Here is a 27,922-nt window from a genome sequence, read left to right as displayed (position 1 = left end):
GATAGTGGTATGTAGGTATCACGAAAAGGAAAAGAGAAGGTAGATCAACCCATGTTTGATGTGAATGCAGGTCACTCTTATGTGGATGGTGAATCCATTGGCTCAGAACAGAGCATTGATGATGAGTTGGGTATTCGTTTTGTTGTTGCACCTCGAGTAAGGAAGACTAGGGATGTTTTGACAGCAGCTAGAAGTGAGCCTACTTTGCGTAGGTCTACCAGAGCTAGGTATCCTATGGATAGGCTGAAATATGATGGATTTACAGCCATTTTCCTCTAAAGCTCCCCCTGCCTCTAAAGTTACCACGACCTCCTGAAACCTGCATATCGCCAAATTGCTGATTCAATCTGTTTTGATGGTTGTCACTACCACCTCCTATACCATGGCCTCTTGAAGAGAACCTACCACGTCCCCTTCCTGAATTGGAGTAGAAAGCTTGGACCTATTCACCATTTCTTTCAGATGTCTCACTCTGCATGTTGATCTCTTCAGTGATCATAAGGGAGACCAACTCATCGAAATCTGGGAATGGCTTTCTAACATATACGGAAGTTACAAAAGACTTCCAAGCCTTTTCATTGTTAAGTCCACCCAAGGTAGACGACACCAAATCATCATTATCGGGCATTGCATCAATCGCTGCCAAGGCATCTGCAATGCTCCTTACCTTCAGTGCATACTCATTGATAGACATCTTCCCTTTCTTCAATGTATTCAACTCTTGCTTGAGTTGAATCTTTCGTGCCTTTGTATTTACAGAAAACATACTTTCAAGTATGGTCCAAGCTGCATATGAATTCTCTGCATTTCTAATATGTCCCAGCATATTATTGTCAATTACTGCAGACAACCAATACATGACCTTTTTATCTTTTGCATTCCCTTCCTTTCGTGCCTTTGTCTCTTCTGCAGCAGTTGGAGGATCACTCACCTCCGATTCCTTTTCTTCACCTAAAACAAACTCGTAGAGGCATTTTCCAATAAGGAAGTTCGTGACACGGAACTTCCATGATGGGTAGTTGTTCTTGTCAAGCTTCTCAATGATGGGGCTTCCACTGTTCTCTGCCATTATCACAAAATTAATACCAATAGCAATCAAATTTTCTGCAACCCTCTGTAGTGCACAGCAATACACCAGACAGCCTTTTTCACTGTCTGCTCAATAATACATGCAATCTGCAAAACAACCAGTTTATAGATAAACCTTGTGTTTACTCGCTGGTAAACACCTTTGAACTTACAGATCTGAAATCTGTAACTTGTGCACCCACTTTTGGTCAATACAATCAAAGTCACAGTGTACCGTGAAACTGTTGTCTGCAACCTTGTGGCTCTAAAACCTTGCAATCTGAGATTTTTTCTTGACCCTGCTTCCGGTGCCTCCACAGGCACTATCCAAGAGAGAGAGTGGAAGAATGGGAGAGCTTCTTGCACGTGGCTTGCCTGCTCGAGCCTTGCTTCTTCTCCTTTGCTTCAGCCTTCGAAATCAGCCTCTCTCAGTGGCGTGGTTCTGACACCATGTCAAGAATCACGTGGTGGGGAGACTTGCTCAAGATGCTGTGCCGAACACACACAGAATGCACAAGGAGAAGCTCACTCAAGAGACAAGAAGAGATATGGAGGCCAAAACGTTTTCTTTCTAGTTTCTTCTTCTTCTTCCACACTATTTACAATGTACACAAAGTATAGATAAGATACAACATAAAGGAAAGTGGCCTACTAAGTCAAACAATGCATAACCGACTACACTAGTCGACTGATGCTATAACTATGCCAGGTATAAATAGGTGTAACAACCTGAATATAATAAGTAATGAGTCAGTGGCCATGTGAGAGTCATAATGACTACTGACGTGCTAAGTGTAGACGTGTGGACCCATCTAACCAGGCGGTCCATCATCAATGTCCGCATGTGTTGAGCTTGTCATCTCAACAACACTGCGGCCTAATATATCATGCTTTCCCACAATAATGATAGGTAAGATCAGACTTCCATCCACGGGACTTACTACGACCACGTGACTTGGACCTGGACTTTGAGAGACCCTACCCTTATGATCATTATCATGCCTACCATGTCTGCCACCTCTAACGGTCAATGCATGTGACGAGTAGGAAGCATATTGTTTCTCCTATTGATTTCCTCAGTCAATAAATCACTCTCAACATCTTTGATTTTCAACCCCTCAAGCTTATTCGTGCATATGGCAGTACGAAAGACATCCCATGATTTAGGCAAGGTGCCAAGCAGAAACAATGGGTGCAAGTTGTCTTTGAACTCAATACCCTGTGACAACAAATTCTTCATGATAGCATGAAATTGACTGAAATGAGATGATAGGGATATCCCCTCCTTCATGCAAAGGTCCATTAACTACTTTAGCCAATACATTTGTGACGCAAAACTCTGCTGCACATAAAGCTCCTGAATCTTCTCCCATAAATCCCATGCACTCTGATTCTCATCTTCAACAACATTATGATGGATATCTTCTGAGAGTGACAAGATAATGGTAGACTTGGATAGCTCATCAAATCCATCCAAATATCATCATCCATATCCTCGAGTTTAACACCCTTGAAACGTAAGGGTTTAATCTTCAATTTCTACACCAAAACTTGCCATATCTGGGACTTCCAATACCCATAGTTGGTACCATTCAACTTGGCAATGTTAAAGAGAGCTATGTCTTTCAGATGACCAGCCATATTGTCCCATATCAAAGCAAAAAAGAAAAATTGCAGGTTGTTGTAATTAGCAAAAAATGCACTAAAAACACTGCTAAAACTAGCTAAAAGAGTGGATATCACCAAGAGAACCACTTGTCCACCAAATATGACCAAGATAACATCAAACAATAAGCATTACCCTCATAGGAGTGCTCAAAATCTGCAGATTTTAGCTTGCTAGAATAAATAACATTAGTATGTAAAACTGTCCCAAAGTGAAGCAATCACTAATACATATGTCACTGCAACTTCCAGGTAGCATCCAGGTAGCAAGATACATCCAACAATGAGTGTCAAGGGGCAAGAAGGTACCAATAACTGTCAAACCAATAACCTGTCGGGCAAGAGACATCTCATAGGTCTAGAAGTCATGCATATAATGGGTCTCAGGGTAAGAGAAGAGACCAAGCACAAGCACAGCTAATAGAGCAAGAAGCTCAATGCATAACCATCCAAGATGCATACAGATTTGACAAACCTATGACAGAGATAGGTGATTGCCCCAATAGGTGTATCAAATTAGCCTATTACAGACTAACTGTAGACATAAAGCTCTCAATAGAGCAAATGCATATAACTGTCCGACAAGATCAAGCTCAAGTGTAATTATGACTCTGTGTGTACATCCAAAAATACCAAGAGGCTCCCACTGGAAGTAAAGTCAGATGCAAATAGAGCAAACAATGCTCTAATACATCAAGTACATATCATCAGACATGCCAAATCCCAGTAGGATACATCCAAAGCATAAATCCCAAGCTATCTCAAACCCGTAAAGCATAAGCCTGAAAGCATTCAAATAGCATGTAATTGATGACCAAATGTAATGCCTAGTAGGTTCAAAATGCTCAAATACATCTAAAGACCATGCTCCAAGTGACTGTCAAGCATGGACAAACCAAGTGGCATCCATATCTGACCAAAAGCATAAATGCAAGAAGCCTAAATGTCAAGCAGTGACAATAGGCATAAACAGGTCCAAAGCATGCCAACTGAAGCCAAATGCCAGTGAATGATGACCAAGGCGGAGCCTAATCCAAGCTCAAAAGAATTTTGGAGCAAAAAAAAAATCATTTGACAATCTCCAAATACATCAATATGATCATTCAAATCTTCGGTAAGCACCCCGGATCCAAGCACAATGCATACACCAAGTAAATGAGCTTCAACCCTAGCCCCCTGTATTATAGCAGCATATTTACTATTAAATGAAGCTTATAATTGATGCCCAAATCTACTCATTTTGACAGTCCTGGGACTATGCATACATCAATGGCTGAAGGTGGAAGCACTCGAATCAATCAGCCAAGAACTAATGTTGGGGAGTCCAACAATGATCGAAAAGGTTACCAATAGTGTCAGAAGCCAGGGAAGAAGCTCAAAGTGCCAGGAGGAGATTAGTCCAACCCCCTAAAAATAAGTCGCATTTTGCACTGGCTACTCCTAGGGACTGGGGGGGTCTTTAGCAATTCTCTAGAGCACTTGGCAATGTTGAGGGGGCTCCGATGCAGCCCTGCAAGGTCCCAATGGAAGGCTAGAAGCTCGGGGAGGAGGTAGGAGATCAAAACATACCTGCAAATGAAGGTGCCATGGCTGCCATTGAAGCTTGGGTTAAAGCTCTTCAAATCCAAACTGAAGAGAATGTTGGGCAAGCACCGGACAAGCACCAATGCCTTTGCTCTGATACCAATTGAAAGGGAAGTGGAATCCAAGAGGAAGAAGCTTGGCGATGAGAGCTATGGTGGATGGAGAGCAAGAGCAAGAGAGAAAGTGAAACTCAAAGTGGGAACTCCAACCACCACAATGTGTGGCCGGGTCTTCCTTTATTCAAACTATCACTAAAAGAATAAAGAATAAGTGACAGTGATGGGCGCCCGCCACTGCAGTGTGCAGTGGCAGGTAGTATTGTAAATGTAGCAAAGTGTAGTAATACACGGGCGACTAGGCAGAGGCACCTTTACCCCCAACACTATCCTAACAATTTCTAAAGTTCAATCATTGATAAAACCTTGTGAGAAGCCTCCCAGTTAATTGGGACCACCTTGCCCTAGGACAGACCTATTGGGGGTTTCGCCCACCTGCTTCCCTCAATAGGTGTTCTTTAGTTATCTAATTAGGTCCTATCACATTTATGTGTGATATTTAAAATCAGCTTCCTTAATTAAGCCTTTTAGGAAACAGGGTTCATTCGCGTAATTTACAACACAGACATGAATACAAAACAAGCAATCCATCTTTGTCTCTTGCCCATACAGGAGAAATTATGTATCCCTTCTGCCTAGTAGAAGTAACTGATCCAAATCACATGGCACCACAAATTCTATCCTTTATCTAGAATAGGATCTCCCAATATGCCTAGTTGTTGGGGGCCACGAAGGTCTTCAACTCCATTCTAGACCTAGCAAGGGGTGTCTAGAGCTCTACCTAACCCACAAGTTGTTTAGAAGTGAAACATCATTCCCGTGGTTGGCCTTTTCACCACTCGACATTCGGTCCATGAATCGAGCAGTGCCCTCTTTGGGTTAATCCGTGAAGTGATCATGCAGGTGATCCACTCATGCAAAATATCCTTCCTTAATTAAATCCTTTAAGAATCAAGCACAAATAAGGCATTCAACCCTTATATCATTTTCCAAGAAAACATTCATTTATCCCCATGACAACTTGTCATCACAGACCCTTGCCATGCATTTACCATAAATCACAAGCACTTGGAATAATCATCCAAACAACAAACCAACAACCAATTTCATGTAAAAGCATTTTGGATGTTGTTCCATCAACCAATAGAAAACCAATTGTATTCTTCCCAAACAATGCAAGAATAGTCGCGATAAAATTTCCATTGCATATCTGCTCCCCCTTGGGTTCAAACACTGTACACGACGTAAGTTCTATAGGTCACTCACATTGATTGATAAGACAACCTTGAATTGGATTGTCGAAAGTTGTAGTTATCTGGCGGATCTCGAGACATCTTAGTTTAATCCTTATGATTAATTTCTTGTATTAGCTCCTAGTCAAGCCATGATGCAAACAGGAAATTATTCTCATATATCAAACATGTTATAAGCATAACATGTAAATACTTGATAAGATAAGTGCGAGATGATCTCAAGTAACTAGACTTCAATAGGCCTTGCATAGAGCTAGAATCTAGTTCTTCTTAATATTTGGGCTCTTAGGCTAAGTACTTTTGAAGTATCTAAACTTTAAACTAGTTTGTTCTATTTATGATTCTCAATGTCATATTCTTTTAGCAATTATGCTATTTGTAACCCGTGACTATGCTTTAACCTAGCACTTGTATGCACAATCTTTTAATGTCATTCTATTAACGACTATACCATTCATAACCCTTGACTGATTCTCCCTTTTGATTGCTCTACTAGCAAATAAGCCATATGCAACTAGGTGTAATTAAAATCCCTTAAGACATGCACTTCACAAACTCCATCTTCCAAATATTTGCAATGAATTTATCATTTTCAATAACCCATTCTCGTGTGGCATAGTAGAGGCCTAATGTATCTCATGCGAGAATCAAAGCAAGCCTCTATCAATTTGGAAATGCATTACTTACGACTGGTACTGCAGTTGGATTGACAGTGATGCGTTCGCTCGAAGCTTCATTGCTGGTTGTAGGATTGCCATCTACACATGGCATTCTTCGCTTGGATGCCATCATCTGCAAGTAGATTCAAGAAATAAAGAAGGTGGAATAGATTCAAAATGGGAAAGCGTAAGAGAAGATGGCTATAGTCAAAGATCGAGATAGGGGGGAATTGAGCTGACTCTCTCCCTTACCGTCTCTTAGGGTAACTCCTCTCTCTCTCTCTCTCTCTCTCTCTCTCTCTCTGTGAAGCCCTTTCTCACAATCTCTTAGAGGGGTATCCTTCTCTCTACCTCTCTCTCACAGCCTCTTGGGGTCTCCTTGTGCTTTCTTGTGCCTCCCCATGCCTCATATTTATAGTGAATTAGAGAAGAAGGGTTGTGGCTGAGAAGAGGAGCTCTTTGTTGTGGAGGGGATCTTGGAAAAATCAGTAATATGGTGCTCAAATCATAAATCTGATGGTTCCATTGGCTCCGAAAGGGGGGTAAAACTCAAAGACACTTTGTTAGAAATATTTCAAATCACTCCTTCTTTCTCTCCTTGTTTGAAGTGCTGTCTATTGCCTACAAACTACGGTCACGGTGTGTGAGATTTTGCAAATCCCTCTCTTTTTTAATTAAATATGCAAAACTAGCTGAAAAATCACTTGCTTTTTTTCTCATGACATCCAATTCTAGAAATTTCCATATCTCTTTAGGATATTTACAATAAGTAATATCCAAAATATCTAAAATATGCTAGTTTTGCCCAAAAATCTAATATTTTTGGACTATCCATACTATACACATTAACATTAGTGATTAATATGGCTCATAACTCTTGTTCATGTTGTAACTTCTGTGAAGGGTGGCTATGGTCCTTGTCAATCCGAGAAAAATGTCTAATTATGACTCTTGATTTTTTAAATAAAATATTTTTAATTAAATAAAAATGGTTAATTAATAATGTTAGTTAGTTTTTACCTTAGTTAGTCTTTAGTTAGTAATCTTACTAGCTTATTAATTGACTAACTAACTTTCGAACTAACCAACTAATTTTTAATTGCGTGGAAATATTACATTTATGATGAGGAGGGTAATCCCATATTGATGGACTTTAGGCATGTGCCGATCATGGCCTTAGGAGGCAAAGGAAGAGGTAGAGGCCTATAGGAGGAGGGCAAAACCATGAGCCCATAGCATGTTAGGACATGTGGCCATCCAGGGCATATTTTATCTTATTGCCTTGAAAAGGAGCAAGCAAATAGAGAAAAGGCTAACTTGAGGTGCCTTGAATCTAGAGTTACACACCTATTTGTCGATTGCCCTAGGTGAAAACCCTCCATTAGTTTGGTAATCATGCCATCTGTGCCACTCGGACTCTTTTGTGTTGAGTCGCCTGACAATGATGCCACACCTATCCCCATAAATGTCATGACATGAGCCCAAACAAAGTAGGCCAGTATCTCCTTACCTAGATCTAGCAACCTAGATATAGTCTCTATAGGAAAGAAGAGCTAGCAAAGGACCAAAAGAGGATTGAGGTTAAAATAATATTCAAGACAAAGAGTGAGGTCTTGTTAACAAAGGAAAAATAAGTCACTGATGTAGAAGCAAAAACATATGCTCCTAAGATAAGAGAGAAGGGAAGCGCTAAGGCTGGAGAATACCTTAACCCCAACAAACAACTAAAGGTTGTGGATAAGGTCAAGGAATGGATTAAAGAAGCACAAGCTCACTTGTGAGATATTGAACTTATCATTGAGGATGAGATCAATGAACTCTCAACCATGAGCTCACTAATGTCTCCCACATACTTGAGAGCAAGAGAAGCAATACCACCACATGCACAACTACATGAAAAGAGTATGGATGCTATGCATAGATGGGCTGCCCAAGAGCATTGGTAGGAAGCCCTTGAAACAAAAGGGGGAAATGCGGTTGGAAATTTTCTAACCATACTAATATCAACTCTTGTGACATTGTCACTCGGAGAATTTCTTAGGCAAATCCTCGCAATATGGCAATGGTTGAAGCGATGGGTAGAACAAATTGATAAACATGAATTGCAAGACTTTCTTGATCATGACGCCATTAAGCATATACTAAGCCTAACATTGAATCCAATGTCTAAGTTCCCACAAGTGAATGCTTTTTGGGAAGGCATTGAGATGCATGCAATCTTACCTATCATTGCCCTAGGAGATACAACATGAAAGGGGATAGTAGACATAAGAGTAAGGGTTAGTGCACTTATCCACGTAGTCCTACAAGCTTGGGGAAACCTAGTGGTAGAAACTGCATGGTTCAATGTCACTTTAGCAAATGGGATAAATGTTAGACCTTTCAAAGTCCTAAAGCATTAGCCTTTAAAGATAGTGGGAATTCAATTCTATTTGAACTTCATAGTCATGAAGGGAGTGGATTATGATATCAGGCTAGCAAGACCCTAGATGAGGAAAACTCGAGTGATAGAGGATTGGAATAATGGATTGATATTTTTAGAAAATAGATCAGAAGTGGTCCAAATAGATATGGACACTTGGAAAACCTCACCAGTGGACCTAGATGCCATCTCTACCATGCTAAAGGGTGACTCAAAGGATAGAGGTGAGTATGGACCTATAACAAAGAACATACAGTATCCTAAGCATAAGCGAGACTAGATGCATGTGTTGGCAACCATTGATCTTCCTTTCTCAGAGGATGAGGATGAATATAGGCACGCTGTAGATTTGACTACTAGTAAGCTTAACAAAGCTGTAACTTCTAACCTACCTAGAGTGCCCCTATGCATGATGGCTAGGATTTCCATCAACCAACCAACCCCAAGCACCTATCGTGTCCCAACTAACAAATTGGAACTCCATAAAATCCTCAAGTACCTATCAAGTGAGCTAGCTGGCAACCAAGTTGTTGCAAACTCAAAGCCCCTTAAGGATCTCATTGAAAGCAAGAAGTGGTGGTGGACTAAGGTGCATGACTTAAACATGTCATATAACTAGACTCTCATGACAAGTGAGAAAAATCTTGAGAGAAAGAACCGTGAAAACAACACATAATCCAAGTGTATGAGGATTTTGACAATGAGTATGAAGATTATTGTACCATCAGAGAGGAAAGCGAAGAGCAAGTATAGACCATAGAATATGCCAATGATGGAACAATGATTGAGAAAATTAGAGTAGACACTAAACCTTGAGAGAACAACACATTTAGAGTGAACAAAGGAGTTGCCAAGGTAGATTGCAATCGTGGCTAGAATACCTAGAGATGGTAGATTATGAGCAAGCTTGACTAGTTTAGCCTTGCACCACACCATTATTTGGGGTGGAGTCAACCACAGAGCTACAACCACCAAGGGAGATAGCCTCTTCCAATAAGGATGGTGAGTACAACTCCAAGTTAGAAGTGAGCTCTGATATCAATCTTGAAATGCCTTGACCACTTGGGACCAAACGCACCAAGGGGGACCTCCCAGTCCACCTAAGGTGCAAGAGGATAAAGGAGGAGAGAAAAAAATAGTCAAAGTCTTCAAAAGCTAAGTGTGATAGAAGAAACCATAGGACGTGCCCAAGTGCTTCATGAAGTTTAAGAAGGGTGATTGAATAGTGGTGGTAGTAGGTGGAAAGCAAGCAAGTGAACCCATTGATGGGGACGAAGGAAATCAACTTGGCAAGGGAAGGGAACAAGCTGCCTCAACCCATGTACATAGCAGATGGCCTAATTTAGGAGGAGGAGAATGAGAGCCGATCTTTGGAGTGTGATTTAATGCACAAAAAAACCTGGAGGCATAAAAGATTAATTTTTCATGGACAATGAAACTGTTGTGGATCGATGAGATGGAGTTTCCTAGTTAGATTTCAACGCCATGAATCCAACACAAGTGTCCATTCATCCATTGGATTTTTTTTAATCCCTGCAAGGTTTTGCATTCTAAAGCAACTACTTGATCTGCGAGCTAGAAAGTGCATGATGAAGGCCAAATTGATAGATTTCAATGCTACAAAGCTAGGTATCCAATTGGATCATGATTTTGAGGCTGTTTGCACCCTCAACAGAGCCAAAACCACTTGCTTGGGAAGTGTGAAAATGCATGATTTGAACTAGTTATTTTATAAATGAAGGCTTCAATTTTAAAAACCTCAAAAACTCTCATGATTGGGAGCTTTGAGCCCCATCGATTTGATGTTTTGGGGCATTTTGAAACCATCAGAATCAACAGGAATGGAGAGAGGTATGAGATCCACCATTTCTTTGCTTCAGATTGCATGATGTCTTGCAAACAACGGAGACTTGAATGAAAAGATATAGTTTTAGTATTTTTCTCTCCTCTCTCCTCTCTCCTCTCTCCTCTCTCCTCTCTCCTCTCTCCTCTCTCCTCTCTCCTCTCTCCTCTCTCCTCTTTAGTGCATGTTTTCATGCCTTATTCTATGTGAGACGATGGGGATGGACTGAGGTGAGAGATTTTGATCTTTGGGAGATTTTGGATATATATGGAACATAAATCAGTGTTTGGAGAGGCATCAACAGCAAGAGAATAGCATCAATGGCTTTCGGAATATGAAGTATGCATGCGGATTTATGTGGTTTAATGCATAAGTAAACTTTCTTGTCATTTATGATGCAATTTGGTTTTATGAGATTGGAAATGGTTTCTATTAATTGAAAATGACTTGTTCCATCAAAAGCAATGAGAAAATCAGCAAGAATTAAGTCTATTAATTTTACATTAAACACGTAAAACTTGAAATTTATAGTTTTATGATAAATCATGGATTTTGGGGGGTTTTGATGTGTCAAATCATGTTTCAATATAATGAAATGAAAGATAATGATGAATCTCAGTAATCCTAATCACATTAAATCAGAAAAGTAGAAAATAATAATACTTTATCAATAAATAAATAGAGAAAAAATAAAAATAAATTTTAAATAGAGAAAAATAGTTTTCATGTGCCAAAAAATTACAAAAAATCACAAATGTGTTTGTGGATGCATGATGGGCCTAAGGCATGAGGTGTAGCATTATCTTAGTCCCATTTTTATATTATAGTGTGTGATTTATTGCTTTTCAAATAAGAAATTGACATGAAAACATTCTCTACACCTACCACCACAAGCATAACACTTAACGGTAGGGAGGGGAGGGGTCCTGAGTGTTGAATATAGACTTAAAATTTAAAAAATTTAATGATATAATTTACATGTATGACGTGTTTATTTTAAAAGTTAAAGGGTTCAGTAGCACAAGTATACTCGATGATGTTCCCTATGCAATGAAGCAAATACGTTAGTATGAAAAGCATGAAGAGAACTGTTTGTGCACTGTTACAATGTTGTTTTAAATAAATAAAATGGTTGAGTGTTACAAATCATCCACTCTTGCATTGCATTCATTACATGGTATTGGAAATGCATATCTTGGATGTATAGTACTTGCCTTTATGAACGTTGACCCATGTTGAGGGTGAGGAGTCCCAAGTTGTAAGGTTAGTACATTCGTTTCTTTGGGGACTAATAAAGTGAGGATACAAACTATCTCCTGGAATGATCGATGATAAGAGAGGACTATGTAGTGTACATGTTATATGTTTGAATGGCGCATCTTGGGGACAATCCGTGAGGTGTAGGAGAGTCGAAGTGGGCCGTGACAATTAGTCGAGGGGTGCTCCTTGTGTATGTGCTACAAGGTGCTAGGCACCATTACGTTTGGGTACTCCTTATGAGGAGTTGGGAAGGGGTCCTTTTGGACTATAAATTATACAAATACGTGTTTAAGTTAGATTAGTGTGGTTAGCCTCCAAAGGCTCCTAGCCATAAGGTCGTGGGGTGTTTTGGTTGAGCACAGAGGCCCAGCTAGAGCCTTAGAGTTAGTGTCATGCCTATTTTTGGTCCCAACAAAGAATAATCTCATAAATCTCTTAAGGGAGTTCTCCAATGTGTTTGCATAGTCCTTAGATGATCTGAAAGGAATAGATCCAAGTATCATGACTCATGACATCCTTATGACTCCTAATATAGTAGCAGTTAAGCAATTACAATACTATGAATGAATCCTAAGCATACACATGTAGTGAAGGAAGAGATTGATAAGCTGTTGAAGGTAAGATTAATTTACAAGTTAGAGCACACGGATTGGGTATCACTCATATTCATAGTCATAAAAAAGAATAGAAAGATTTGAGTGCATAAACTATTGTGAGGTGCCTCCTCCAACAGACCTCGAGGAGTCCTCTTAGTAGTCGATTGAAATTCATATCCATGCACATCACCATCCCGTCTCCCCATGGGAAAATTGGACTTAATTGAACATGGGAATCTCATTTCTACTTCACAGGGGAAGCATGAACAAGTCACCCCTAACAACAATCTAATGCCCACCTAAGAAAGACCACTTTGTAATCAATCAAAGGTAGGAGTGAAGTTACCACCGCACTTGGTTCAAAGAGAGTGAGAGACGGGGGAGAGTGTAACTCGATTCCCCTACCCATAAGGTAAAATCTCAGCTCCGACCCCCTAAAATGGTATTAAACCTAGTAACTAATCCTACCCATATTGGGAGGGTCACAATTTAATTAGCTCAATCTAATGTGATAAAGTTACCCAACTTATCGAGTCCACCCAGCCATAGGCATCCAATCCTCATGATCGAAGCCTCCCACTTTACTCAATGGGGTTTTCTTAGTTTTCTAATCAGTAAAGCATACTACCACACTATTTGGACATATAAAATCAACTTCCTTTTATTACTCTATTAAATTGGGTTCATTAAACTCAATCTTTAGCACATAACAAATAATTCAAAAATCAGATACTTTATTTCACCTCCATCACTGTGCAGAGTGGTACAAAACTGTCTTTCTACAGAAAGACACCATCTAGCCTAGGATAGGACCTTCCAATCCCTCGGGATTGGACTATATGTGATTGGGTCACATGTTCAAAAAACAAGTTCATTGTAATGTTGACTACAACTTGTAGTGCATCCACATTAGCAACCATCAGCAATGTTAGAATAGTAATGGGTTTTGACAAGGGCACCACAACCATCAAGGGGAGCTGGTAGTGCCACCAGTAGTTAATCCTAGTGACAACCCTAAGGAGGGGGATAGTGCACCACGACATACTTCCATGGCAAAGGCCCACTAGTATCTAGAAACCACACCCAAAGCTACAAACCAAACACTCAAGTGGGTCCCCAATAATATACCATAGTCTCACAGGTGCCAATCATTTGGAACTCATAGTTTTGTGCCTCACATTGTAGACCTAAACAGAGAAGCTGGCACTCCTATAGTTCATAGGTGACTAGGTCATGCTAGGTCACAAAAGCCCTATTGTAAGCACAAGGTTACTATGAAAGTAACACCTTTGTATGGCTATCTAAACTGTCAAGTGCCACGTATGATCCTCAATCTCATGCTCTAAAAACTAAGGCTCAAAAACATCAATCAAATTAGGGGAAGAGAAAAACCAAAAGGAAGGGTGCTCCATCATGAGTGCTCCAATGGTCCATCAACCCAAAGCTCAACTAAGAGTCAATGGGACAACCATATACCATTTGCACATCTAATCACCTCAATACCAAGAAAATGTAGTGATCAAATCATACACATAAATGACTATGATGACTAAACCTACATCACCCTTCCTCACATAAAGTAAGTGATCTACACCAAAGACATAAAAGCCAATATTGACAATATACTCTCCAATCTTGTTAGACCATATTATAGGTTCTTACTTTAGCCCATCAAGTGCCTTTTTTAACTTGCACACATATGTGGGATTCTCTCAATCCAACAACTGGTTATTTCCAAAGCAATTACATATCTAATAGTTACCATCCTAGCAACTACACTAAACGTCTCTTCATAATCAATGCTATATATCTATGCATAGCCTTTTACTACTAGCATGGCCTTATATATGCTAATAGAACTATTTGCATTATTCTTTATTTCATAGATCCATTTACAATCAATAGCTTTCTTGTCCTTGGAAAATAGTACTAGATCCCAAGTCATGTTGGACTCTAATGTAGTCATCCTCTTATCCCATTGCTATACCAATGAACATGAATAACAACCTCCTAGGCTCAACATCCTCAAATACTTTCCCATATAAGCATAATGGTGAGTTGTATAACTCTCAAAGCCAAATATTTTAATAGAATATCTCACCCTACTAGGCATGCATACCATTGGATCACTCAATGGAGTCTTTATGTTACCATGCGCTCTCCCTACACCCCGTGTCTTGACTAAAGGAACACTAAGCTCATCATCCAAATTCTCTAAGCCACTAGAGTCTCCATCACGAGCTACATGACTAATAGATAAATTATTATAATCTATGACTTTCTTCTTTTATTTATCATTATATGTAACAATAATAGATACATGTAAAGATGTGGGCTACTTCTTAGTCTTCCAATGACTGTAGATCTACTATGAGTTTATAGTGTTGGTCCACTAAGCATCTTTGATTCTTGCTTTTATGCCTGCACATGACTATCATGATCATCAATATCATTTGATGCATCTCTAGATCACTAATGCGTCCTTGATTCCGGTTTTTGTATCTACACATGACTATCATGATATCTTTGGTCCACTAAGCATCCTTGATTCCTGCTTTTGTGTCTACACATGACTATCATGATCATCAATATCATCTAATACATCTTGACTAGATAATTACCAATTAATTTCTCACCTCATAAAAAATAACATCTTTGCTCACCCAACTCACCATTAATAGGATTATAAGGATGATACCCTTTCTTCTCAACAGAGAATATCTAATGAAAGTACACTTTCAACCTTTGGGTCAAGTTCTTCCTTTACTCATCAACAAGCACATGAATATATGCAATACAACCAAGAACTTTCAAGTGTGATATATAAGGTTTCTTACTTGTAAAACATTCTTCAAGAGTCATACCATGAATTGTAGTTAACGGAGACTTGTTCATAATGTAGATAGTAGCATGAATAGCCTCAAACAAAAAATGTTTGGGTATATTCTTTCATCAATATGTGTGCAACTTCTGTAATATAACTGTTTTTATTATCTGCAACTCTATTTTGTTGTAAGTATAATTAACTTGCACTTACAATTGAAGTCTTCAACAAAATAGCCCTTCATATTAAATCTAACCTACAACCCTTACTCTGCAATTTGACTAACAAATATCAAATTATTTGTAATATATGGCACATGTAAAAAATTGTGACAAATACTTTATTTGACCATCATGTGAGGACAAAGAAACTTTTGTGATATGCAAAATCAAATGACATGAATTATCACATGTCTCTACATAACCTATACTTCATCAATCCTACATCTCTCCAAACCATTTAGCATGGCAAGTCATATGATTAGATGTACCAAAATCAATATACCATATATCACCCTATGCTCCATTTCCTAAAAATAGCATTCATCATATGCTACATAACAAATAAAAGCTCATTGTTTTCATCATTCTATCTTGAAGTCTATGTATAATTTCATTCTACAATCTATCACTATGAATAGCATCGTTCTTATAAAAAAATGGGCTACAATATGACATTTGCTTCCATAATAATGTTAGATAATATCAAAATTATTGGGACCTCTATTCTACCATCCAACTTTTCCTCTAGAGCTTCCCCTACCTCTAAAATTACTAGTGTATCCCAATATCTGCATGTCACCAAACGATTGATTTAACCTATTTCAGTGGTTTTACTAGCATGATCCATATCATGACCTCTTGAAGAGGGTCTACACCTCCCCTTCCTAAACTTGAGTAAAATTCTTGGACCTATTCACCACTTATATCAAATTATTCACCTTGCAAGTTAATCTTTGAGAAAGACTAACTTGTCAAAATATAGAAATAGTTTATGTACATACATAGACGTAATAAAATATTTCCATGCCTTCTCATTGCACGAATAGTTGTTAAGTCATCTATAATGCTTTTTACCTTCAAAACATATTCATATCTTTCCTTTTGTCAATATATTCAACTCTTGCTTGAGTTGAATCTTCCATACCTTTGTATTTATCACTAATAATATATTCTCGAATGTTGTACAAGCTACATATAAAGTTTCTACATTTTTTATATGCCTTAGTATAGTGTTATCAATGACTACAAATAACCACTATATTATCTTTTGCATTTCATTCTTTCCATATCTTTAATTCTTCTACAATTGCAAGATTACTTACTCTAGTTCCTTTTTTCCTTAAACAAACTCATAGAGGCCTTATTACAGGAACTTCCATGATGGATAATTGTCTTCTCTAGCCTCTCCATGGTTGAATTTTCATTATTCTTAGCCATCATGACATAATTGAGGACCAAATAGTAAGCAAAAAATTTGCAATCCTTCACAAAATGTATATCGGGCTGCATTTTTCACTAAGACTACTCAATAATACAATAATTGGCAACCCGTTTGCAAATAAACCTTTGCTTCTTGAAAAACACTTTAGAACTAACAAATTTGAAATCCATAACATGTGCACTAGAGAATGACCCAGTTGATATTACAACATACCCTTAAACTATTATATGCAATTCTATGGAGCTAAAACAAGACCCAAAATGACCTCAAATGGCTAAAACACGATGAGCAATCTCTAAAGGGTCTATCTACAGAATAGATGCCATTCTATTTACTTACCAAATCTCACAATAATCTAAGAATTTTGCTTTGTCATGCTTTCGATGCCTCCACATGCACTTTCTAAGAGAAAGAGAGAAACAATGGGGGAGCTTCTTATTACTGATTTCTTGCTTGCTTGAATCCTTCCTCCTTCTCCCTTCACTTTAACCTTCAAAACTAGCCTCTCTCTCACTGACATCACTCTAATAGTATGTCACTAATTGCATGGTGGGGGGTCTTACTTGAGCTATTGTGTTGTATATACACAATATATACAAGAGGAAGCTCACTCAAGTGCACAAGAAGAGAGATGGAGGCTAAAACATTTCCTTACTAGTTTTTCTTCTTTCTTCCATACACAATGTAATGTACACAAAGTATAGATAAGGTAGAAGATAAAGGAAAGTGGCCTACTAAGTTAAAGAGCGCATAAATGACTATACTAATTAATTAGCACTAAAACTATGCTAGTTATAGATAGGTGTAACTAACCAAATATAAGAAATGATAAGTCAGTGGCCATGTGAGAAATTTAATGACCAATAACATGATAAGTTATAGACGTATGAACCTATCCTAACAAGGTAGTTCATCATGAATGTCAACACATATCAAGCTTTCCATCTCAATAGTGAACAAGCATATGCAACCATGAATACTTGTGTGCTTTCATGCATACCAAAGAGTACTGCAAACTCATGTGCACCTATGCACACATTCTCCACCCACTCTTGGACTCATTGCACTTATAGTCTTACACTTTGCACACATTGATAACACTAGTATACATGCGAGTACACTTATACATTCATTTGTGCATGCAAACAACTCACCTTGCATTGCTAAGGGTTTAGCATAGAGATTTATACCATAGCACACTTTAATATGATGCTCATGCATGCCTACAATACCAATCACACCACAAAGATACATAATTGTCCAATGACCACAACTGTAATGTTCCCATTACTTAGTTTATTTTAATAAACAATATGCGTATACATTCCAAAAATTGATTTATGTTGAAAATAAAATTGCACATTTTTAAAACTAGCTCTAACTATGAAGATAATTGTTATTATTAATGAGGTATTATATGCTAGTTCATGGAAGGAAGACTTGGGAAACCCTACCAAGACAAGCTTATTAAAACTATGCTTGTAGTATAGAATAACAAAAAAGAACTAGCCTAGTGGATAGTCACGTGATCCAAGAGAGATGGGATGGCAAGGAAGCATGGACAAACTACCTAGTAGAACTAGAATGCCTATCTAAAATCTCGCTCATTGCAACCCATACCCTAATTTGTGAGAAAGCACGATGTAAGAGTTGGTTTGACAAGCATGTCAAACAACACAACTTTGAATAAGGAGACTTAGTGTTGTTATACTTTGTAAAGAGTCACAAACAAAATATGAAGTTCAAGGGGTTGAAACCTTCAAAGTCCATAACATTACTAGAACATGTAACATGGAACTTGAAACCCTAGAAGGAGAGGGTATAGGCTTTTTCAATGGCAGTAGCATCAAGAAGTACTTATCTCCATTACACCCACTACACAATCCTCCAATGATACCACCTCCTATGAATGTTAGAGTGGCAACTATCACAGGCGTAGAGGATGAGGATGAAGAAACAGTAGCACTAGCCTTCTTGTGCATAACAATAACCACCCAAAAGACACACACCTTTGATACATCAACGACGAAGGAGCTGACAAAAACATCATCACATATGATCATTGAACCCTCATTGGTAACCCCAAGTGAAACCAACTAATGTCAAACCCAACCCATTTAGGGTGGAGTCCTATCTACTACTAGGAAAGTGCAAGGTAATGGTTTCTGTCAAGACGACTGAGAGCCTCTCGATCATCTTTTATGTATTGTCTAACAAAAAAGGTGTTGGTCTCATGTTTTGGTTATCCCATTACGCTTGTGAATGACTAAGGGATACACTTTTTGAATGAAGTGACTAAAGGACACACTTGGGTTTTCCGATTGAGCTTGTAATTGAGCTCCTAAGTGGGAGACACTTTTTTAATGAAGTGATTGAGTACTTAATATCCACATTCTTGGCTATCCATAGGAAGTACAACCATTACTATCCCTAAGAAATTAGCCAAGCTAAAGCTTCTAATAAGATTCTCATTAATGTCTTGAACAAATACTATATCTACTTCATGCTTAGATTGGGATCATAAACTCATGGGAGCACTTTGTGCCAACTGTATAGCCTACAAAATTACCACATGCCAAACCCCTTCCAAACTAATATATAGCAATGATACCATTATCCTAGTAGATTTCTTGATTCCAAGTCTTTGCATTGTTGTCCAAGAATGATGGAAAGGAACTAAGTCATGGAAACTTTTCCTAGACAAGTTGAAATGCCCAAGAGAAACTCGATTACTAGCCATCCCTTGGTTTGACAAGCATATCAAACAAAGATATTTCAATAAGGGGAAATTTCTTCTACTTTATTCCATTTTTCAAAAAATAAAAGTTGAAACTATGAGTCCTTGGACCCTTTCACGTTCATGTAATCAAGAGGACAAGGAATATGGACATGGGAACTATGAGGCGTCACACCCTTCCATGTCCATGTAATGAGTAGGACAAGGAATGTGGAGCTAGAAACTTTAGACGACTAGCCCATTGGCCACTTCAATGGTAGTAGGATTAAGAAGTACTATCCACTTGGACATCCCTTGCATGATTCTCCCATGGTGAATATAGATAGGCCCTTGCTATGTGTGGAACAAATCTTCTATGAAAATTTTGATCAACACCACTAACACCATGTGCTACCACCCTCCAAACCTCACCAAGCAATCATAGATGCTAGAGTTGTTACCATTAGCAACATAGCAGTAGATATTGAGCCCCTAATTTTAGCTATGTCCATTTGCATTCATCTCACCACCATTGCTAGGTTATACTGGCAAATTCTCTTATCAACAATGATGGATTGGATTACAACACCCTTCATTATTTCTATGGGAATAATCTAGGAAAAGTGCAATTGTAGCTCATGCGAGCAAAGTTAAATCCCTATGGAGGACAACCTTGTTCCTTGTTAGGCTCCTGCAAATTAATGGTCACCATTGAGAATAAGAGCATCATGCTTCTACTCTATGTTCTTCCAAACACTAAGAGAGTGGGTACTAAAATTTTATTGGTACATACTTTCAAGTTCAACATCAAATGCATTTTCAATTGCATTGATAACAAAATTTACTTACAATTGGTAGGCACATAAGTGATTACTATATTTTCCCCAAAGGGAGCAAGGGTAGATCTCACCGAAACTCATCCTACTTCTCAGTCCAAGCCTCACCAAAACCCCCACCATTATTGACCCAAAATTGGATAGATCAAGCCCACAAGAGGCCCCTTGTTAGCACTCCATGACATAGGAAATGGAATCCTAAAGCCTCCTCAATCACTACTACACATTGTAGACCATAGAACCATAAGCGAAGGCAACCATGTTGATGTTGTGACTCTCCATAGAACTTGCACAGCACCTCACAATGGTTCCCAAAAACCCTCCTAAAAGTGCAAGGGTACCATGAAGGCTATCACACACTTTGGTTTCCCAAACTACCCATGACCACACTAGTAGAGCTTACTATGTCCATAACAACTAAAGTCACTGTGACTACTAGCTACCCGCTTTGTGATGAGCATGTGCACAAAACTCATAATCAAGTTTAGGAATCTTCTGTAACCTCTACTTTCCCCACCATCCCTATCCCACCTTCTCACCCCATCTAAGATAAATCCACTTGCCAGTCCTTAGCCCTAACCACATCCTCAAGGGCCAATGACCGTCTACTATCAAAAGATGATATCCTTGGCAATGTCTACAAACTCTCTCTTATAGATGACCTCCTCTCCCAATTGGTTGGATAGTGCCATGATAATGTTGGTGCCCTATTTAAAAAATGGTTGAGGACTTGTCTATGCTCACTATAAAGCCCACTATTAATTGCTTTCTACAATTAGACTCCATGTTTGGCACCTTTTCCAAACTATTTGCAATGGTAGATTTAGGTTTGGCTAAAATGGCATGCCACTACTTGCTTCTCAATGGCACTCTACATGGGAGGAACATGAGCACCTCTTCTATGCAAAAGTTTTATGGCCTTGGACCCAACTAGCTCAAGGGATACCATAAAAGCAGTTAGAAGCATGCCACATCATTTCTTCTTATGTATCAACTATAATCCTCAAAGACTCTTGCATCATTGATAGTTTACAACAATAACTTTGAAGCTCAACATTTACTTCTTAAAGAAATTGTGCACACTTCGCCATGAGGCTACCACATTAGGAAGAAAAGCAATCACCACCACCAAATATAGAAGGATTATCAACCTCTTAAAATATGACTCGACATATTGTGAAACCTCTTCATTTTGGGCAATCATCAAGTCCCATGTGCTAACACCTCCAAACGATCTACTAACCCACTCTTCAACAAGCTCCTGACTAAGGAAGAGCTCCACGTCACAAGTTAATTCAATGAATCCTCACTCCTAGATTATCTCATGTCATATCTTTGCAAGTTACTTATCTAACCAATTGATTCGGATACTCTTGTCAACATCATGGAGTACAAATTGAATTTTATGACTAATGGATTTGGACCCTTTTCACATTATATATAGATAAATCACTCTCTTAATTATGTCATGGATCTTGTGGTTGCAAGACTTTCTTGAGTTGTTGCACCAAACACACACCATACACATGAGGAAGCTCACTCAAGAACAGAAGAAGAAAGATGGAGGCCAAAATGTTTAATTGCTAGCTTTTTTCCTTCTTATTTCTCACACAATACAATGTGCACAAAGTATAGATAAGATACAACATAAAGGAAAGTGGACTATTAAGTCAAACAATGCATAATTGAATATACTAAAGGATACGTGCTATAACTACGCCATTTGTAGATAGGTGTAATGATCAAATATAATAAGTGATAAGTATGTGGTCATCCAAGGATCATAATGACCACAGAGTCTAGACATGTGGACCCATCTAACCAAGCCATCCATCATCATCAATGTCCACACATGTTAATCTTACCATCTGAATACTCCTCCTCAAGCTCAATTGTATCTCTGCAACTCTAAGTTAGCTTTGAAATTTTTGAAGCTTCTCTATACTCAATTGCCTCTGTGAAAATATCAACTATATGATCTTGTGTATTGACATATACTAAGTCAATCTCCCCTGCAAGTACCTTCTCTCTCACAATGTGGTAATGCACCTCAATGTGTTTTTTCCTAGCATGGAACATTAGATTCCTAGCTAATTGTATGTTGCTCATGTTGTCACACTGAATGACAACTAGACCATCTCCCTGCATATCCAAATCACCCAACAACTTTTGCAGCTATACCACCTCACATGCTACCATAGCAACACCTCTTTACTCAGCCTATGTGTTCAATAAATCAATTGTAAGTTGCTTTTTGCTACTCCATGTAACTATTGCACTACCAAAGGGAAAACATGAATCCACTAGTAGAGCTTCTGCCAGACATGCTACCAGCCCAATCTACATTTGTGTATCCAAAAACCCGTATATGCTTACCTACCTCGTAAAAAAGTCCATAATACAAAGTGACTTCACATACCTCACTATGCATCTACTAATTGCATCCAAATGAGGCTTTCTAGGCACCTGCATAAACTGATTGACAAGGACAATGACATAACTCAAGTTTGATCTTGTGATAGTCATGTGAATTAGACCTGAGGAGATCAGTCATAAATATAGGTATGTATCACGTGGGTTCAACATAAGGGATTTTAAAAATATCATTTTTACACATTTTTTATATACAAAAGGGTCCTATATAAATGGGTTACTTATAGATTGAATAGAAAAGAGATATGTTTTATCAAGGAAAAATTCACAGATAAGGATATTGATAAATAGGCCTTGAACGCACGTGATATAGAGGGTATACATGTAATGAAATACCTTGGGAATCAGACTCCCTACCACGCTCCTAAACAAAGTAGAGTCTTTTATCATATCCTCAATGTCATCACTCAACTTCAAATTTTGCTTCAATAGCACTAAAAGAGGCTTATATGCTGTCATACCCAACATATCCAAGCCATATTGCCTTTGGGATAGCCGTATACCATCATCAAATCTTATCACCTCAATACCAAGAAAGTACCTCAGCTCACCCAAATATTTCACCTCAAACTTCTTCTTCAAAAAGTCCTTAACTTTAGCAATACCCATGTCACTATCACCTGTAATAATCAAGTCATCCACATAGATGACTATGATGACCAATTCTATATCTCCCTTTCTCATATAAAGTGAGTGATTGGCATCAAAAACATAGAATCCAATGTTGATAAGATACTCTTCTATCTTGTTAAACCATGCTCTAGGTGCTTACTTCATCCCACAGAGCACCTTCTTGAACTTGCACACATATGTGGGATGCTCTAAATCTTCATAACCTACTAGCTACTCCATATACAATAATAAATAGCATAAAAGTTAATGTTGCATCAAAGGATGATAATACTAAGAAGCCTAAGGGATCTAGAGAGCCACTCATAAAATGCAAAGATCTTGTAAGAGCACATAAGAAAAAATTGTGTCTCAACTATCTAGCCCTCATGCATGCAAGAATTGTACACAACTCAAGGGCAATGCACCTCACAAGAACTATGGAAAAGAAAAGAAATGCACATGATGGATGTGCTTCCTTTGTGTCTTATTCTAAGTACTCAATTGTACAAGATAGCCACCAAGCTTATGGAGCATGAATGTTGTTTGATATCTCTCTATGGCAATTCACATTTTTTTCCTATGAATTATTTTTTATGCATGGCATGATGAAGGGACAAAAAGTTTGTATTATTGTGGATGATGGATCAACACAAAATGTTCTTGACTATAAATTAGTGAAGCAAATGCATTTGTTCCAAAAGCCCAATTTTCATGCTTATATCGTTTCTCTTATATGAATGGGAATTTCAAGGATGTACAGGATATGGTAGTATGTGATGCTTCATTAAAACTGCAAAATAAACCAAATGATGCACACAACTAAGAAAAATATGCACATGATGAAAAATAAACTTTCAAAATGATGCACATCACTAGTTAAAATATGGTCTTAGGGTGAGAGTGGTTCCACAACTTGGGTAGTACACTACAATGTAGTTATGAACATAATGCTCTTGCATTTGAGGACAATGGCATGCATGCTTTTGTTGCTAGGTGAGGGAATGTTATGCATTCCCTCTTATCTAAAAGCACTTTGATGTACATGTTTTGTTGATGATTGAGCTGAATATTTCGCCATGCCCTTTTATATTATGTACAACTAAACTTAATTATTCCACTAAGCATAATGAAAAGGAAGATGCCTTTTTATATTATATATCATCTCCTTTTTTGTCTTTAGATAAGTTTGTGTCTTATATTGATTATGTTTTTAATATCTCTTTAATAAATACAATGTGATAAAATATAATTTACATGCTTCAAATTATTTTTCTATTCATATTTTATTTTGCATGCTTGCCTAATTGAACAAATATGTTATGGATTTCGGGTTGAGGATTGGAGTTAGATTTGTATTCTACATACTTGCTTGGAGGAGAGGAGAAAGAAGTGCTAAAGTTGAGAAAATCATTAAAGGTATAATTACTTATATTTCCTTTGATGTTTGGTTGGTTTGAGGCTAGCATGAGGATGTGTTGAGTGTATGTATCTAACATTTGAGTACTTAGATGGGGGTAGCAGGTTTCTAATCCCTAAAGCCACAAGTGACACTTATTTTAGATGCCATCATGGTTAAGCTATCACAAGGAGCCTAGTGTTTTAGATGCCATTGTGGTTAGACTATTTTGTTGTGATGTGGTGAATGGTCACCTATATGTTTGGGACAATCCAATAGCTTGGATTTAAGATTGGTAGTCGTTAGATAGTTATTAGCTTATGCTTCTAGATCTACACATACATATGTATCAATACCTATGCTTATGGCATGGGTATGCATACACATGTATACATATAGGATACACATATCCTATTCATGTGCATATGTGTATACTTATACCAATGCATATACATACCCTCTACATATGTATGTGCATAAACTATACATAAGCATATGTGTATACATATGCCTATGCATACACTATACATAGCCTATGTGTATGCATCCGCTATGCATGTAAATAGCCCACCTAACCTAGTTTATGCGTCACATAAGAATAGCTCATGTGTGGCTTATGCATAGCCTATGCATAGGCTATGCATGGCCCATGCATAGCCTATGCATTGCTTATGCACATAGTGTTGAGATATGCAAGCTCTCAGTCTACCTATTACCTACTGACATGACAACTACGTGTGTGTAGCTATCTATCATGTGTGTCACTTGAATAAGTCAGTTAACCATAGTTAGTTAATGGTTATTTATTGTAGTCACTTATACCTAGTTCACTTTGTGTTACTTAGTTAGTGTGATGGAATAATGAAGAGAAGATGAGAGTATACTGCTCTCACTATTTTGCCCCTCTCTCTCTCTCTCTCTCTCTCTCTCTCTCTCTCTCTCTCTCTCTCTCTCTCTCTCTCTCTCTCTCAAAATACGTGAACATGGTATCAGAGCCATGAACCCCCATGATCTATGAATGATCTATGAAGCTCAGAAGCATGGCATTGGAGTTGCAAGGAGCTAGAGATTAAAGTCTTGTAGAAGTTTATGTGTGGTAGCCATTTGCATTACTTTAAAGGTATGATTATTCTAAGAGTTTAGATTGCTAAGGCTATTCAATTGGATTTCTTGGCATATGTGGGGTCTCATTTGAATGAGCATTGAGATCTATAATGGTAGTAACAAACACATGGCATAATTTAAGTGTGAATAGTCTTGGAATCTGTGGATGGTTTAGCATGGAACGTTGTCGTATTGCTGCGCATTCGAGGTGTGTAAACCACCCAAAAGTTGTGCATGGGATTTGGTACTTTGTACATATTTAGTTGTTGTGATTACATTTATTCTCAGCGTATGAGTATTGATGCTCACATGAAGGGCTTCACTTCAGAAGTTTTTGTTAATAGCATACTTATTAGTATCTATGGTAAATGTGGCGCTTGTAGCCCTTGGTGGGCAACTCTCTTGTGGATATGTATGGGAAATTTGGCTCCCTTGCGGAAGTACATCATGTTTTCAACAACTTACCCATTCGTGATGTAGTCTCTTGCCTCAGCTTTATATTGGAAACAAACTGGTAGACATGTATGGCATAAGTGGCTTACTTGCTGAAGCACATCGTGTTTTTGACATGCTGCCAGTTCATGATGTAATCTCATGGAATGCATACATTTCAAGATACGCTGAACTTGGAGCTTGGGGAATTTCTTGAAATCTTTGACAGTGGTGAAGGTTCGACATCATCCAGCTGCCGAGCACAGTCTTATTACTGGATTCAGAGGGTCTAATAAAGGAAAAAGCTTTGCCACGGATGGCTATTTTTGAAAAAGGAAAGAGCCTTTTTGGGGGGAAGAAGGGGAGCTATTTTGAAAAGAAGAAGAGGTATTTTGGGATGGAGAAACGCGGCAGGAAAAGGAAGGGAGGAACAGAGGAGTTTTGGGGGGGAATCAAGCTTGGGAATCCTGATCATATATTCGACATTTTGAAAGGAGAGAATCAGAACGCCAAGGGAAGATCTATCGGATTGTGAGCACGGAGGCAGAGGGGAAGGCTATCGAGGACTCTCAAGGAGCTCGGAGGAGGAGCCATCCTTTCTCAGCAACAGTACATAATCACAGCATCTGTGCTATAATCCATTTTGATTCGGATTTATTCATCCATCGATCCGGATCAGAGGAAGAGGGATTTCTTCCTACACAGAAATGACCAGCAATGTTTTATCATCATCGTCGTCATCGACATCAACATCATCGCATCACGAAAGAGTGAGGAGACGGTACGCTGCAGGGGGCTGATTGGAGAACAGGAAAGTATTACGGGGGGGAAGGCAATCTTGATTGAGGGAAAAACTACCGCTATGAATAGAAGAGGATCGGGGAGCATTAGGGAACGCTTTTTTTTGAATGCCATTGCTACTTAAAAAACGGGAAGACGACATTGCTGTGATGGAGACGCTGAAGAAAATGATGAAGATGGTGAAGGCGCTTATGAAAACTGGAAGTGCAAGCAGTGGATGAGGTGGCAAAGGGGTTGGAGGATACGCTGAGGAGCAAGAAGCTTGAAAGTTCATTAGAAGAGCAGCAGCAGCAGGACCTGTTGCAGGGGAGATGGCGCCTCATTTACAGTAGCGCCTTTTCTACAGGGAGAAGCTTGGGTGGAATGCGCCCAGGGCCCCCATTGAGTCGACAATCGCCATTCACCTTGGGAAATGTTTACTAACGGATTGATTTGGTTGCTCAAGAACTGGACAACATTGTGAAGTTGCAGATTGCGCTGGCCTGGCCCTTCCCAACTGTGGCTGTGGAAGCTACTTTAGCTCACAGTTTTGAATTCATTGGAAACTCCCAGATCAAAATAACCTTCCAGAAGACTTCGGCTAGGTTTATTTCAAGCGGATTATCCCAAGTTCCACCCATCCAGCTGCCACAATTGCCTGAAATCTTAAGGCCTCCTACGAGTTTGCGCAGCGGAATCTTTCAGGTCACCTATCTGGACAGAAGCTTGTCATCGATTGTAATAATACGGGTGTGGAATTCGTGGAGGCCACCGTTGATTGTGCCTTAAGTGAACATACCGAGACAGGCTTTCAGATGATGAGGTTCTATGAGCAGCTCTGTCGTGAAGTGGATCACAAGGAGAAAAGCTTCTACACAGCTCCAAAGAGTGTGCTGAAGGAAGATGCAGTCATGAAGAAAAAGGAGGAATCAAAGAAGAA

Source organism: Lygodium microphyllum, chromosome 19 (assembly GCF_053477565.2).
Source record: "Lygodium microphyllum isolate KBCC chromosome 19, Lygodium_microphyllum_v1.1.10, whole genome shotgun sequence".
NCBI lineage: Eukaryota > Viridiplantae > Streptophyta > Polypodiopsida > Schizaeales > Lygodiaceae > Lygodium > Lygodium microphyllum.
Note: the sequence above shows the minus strand (reverse complement) of the source record.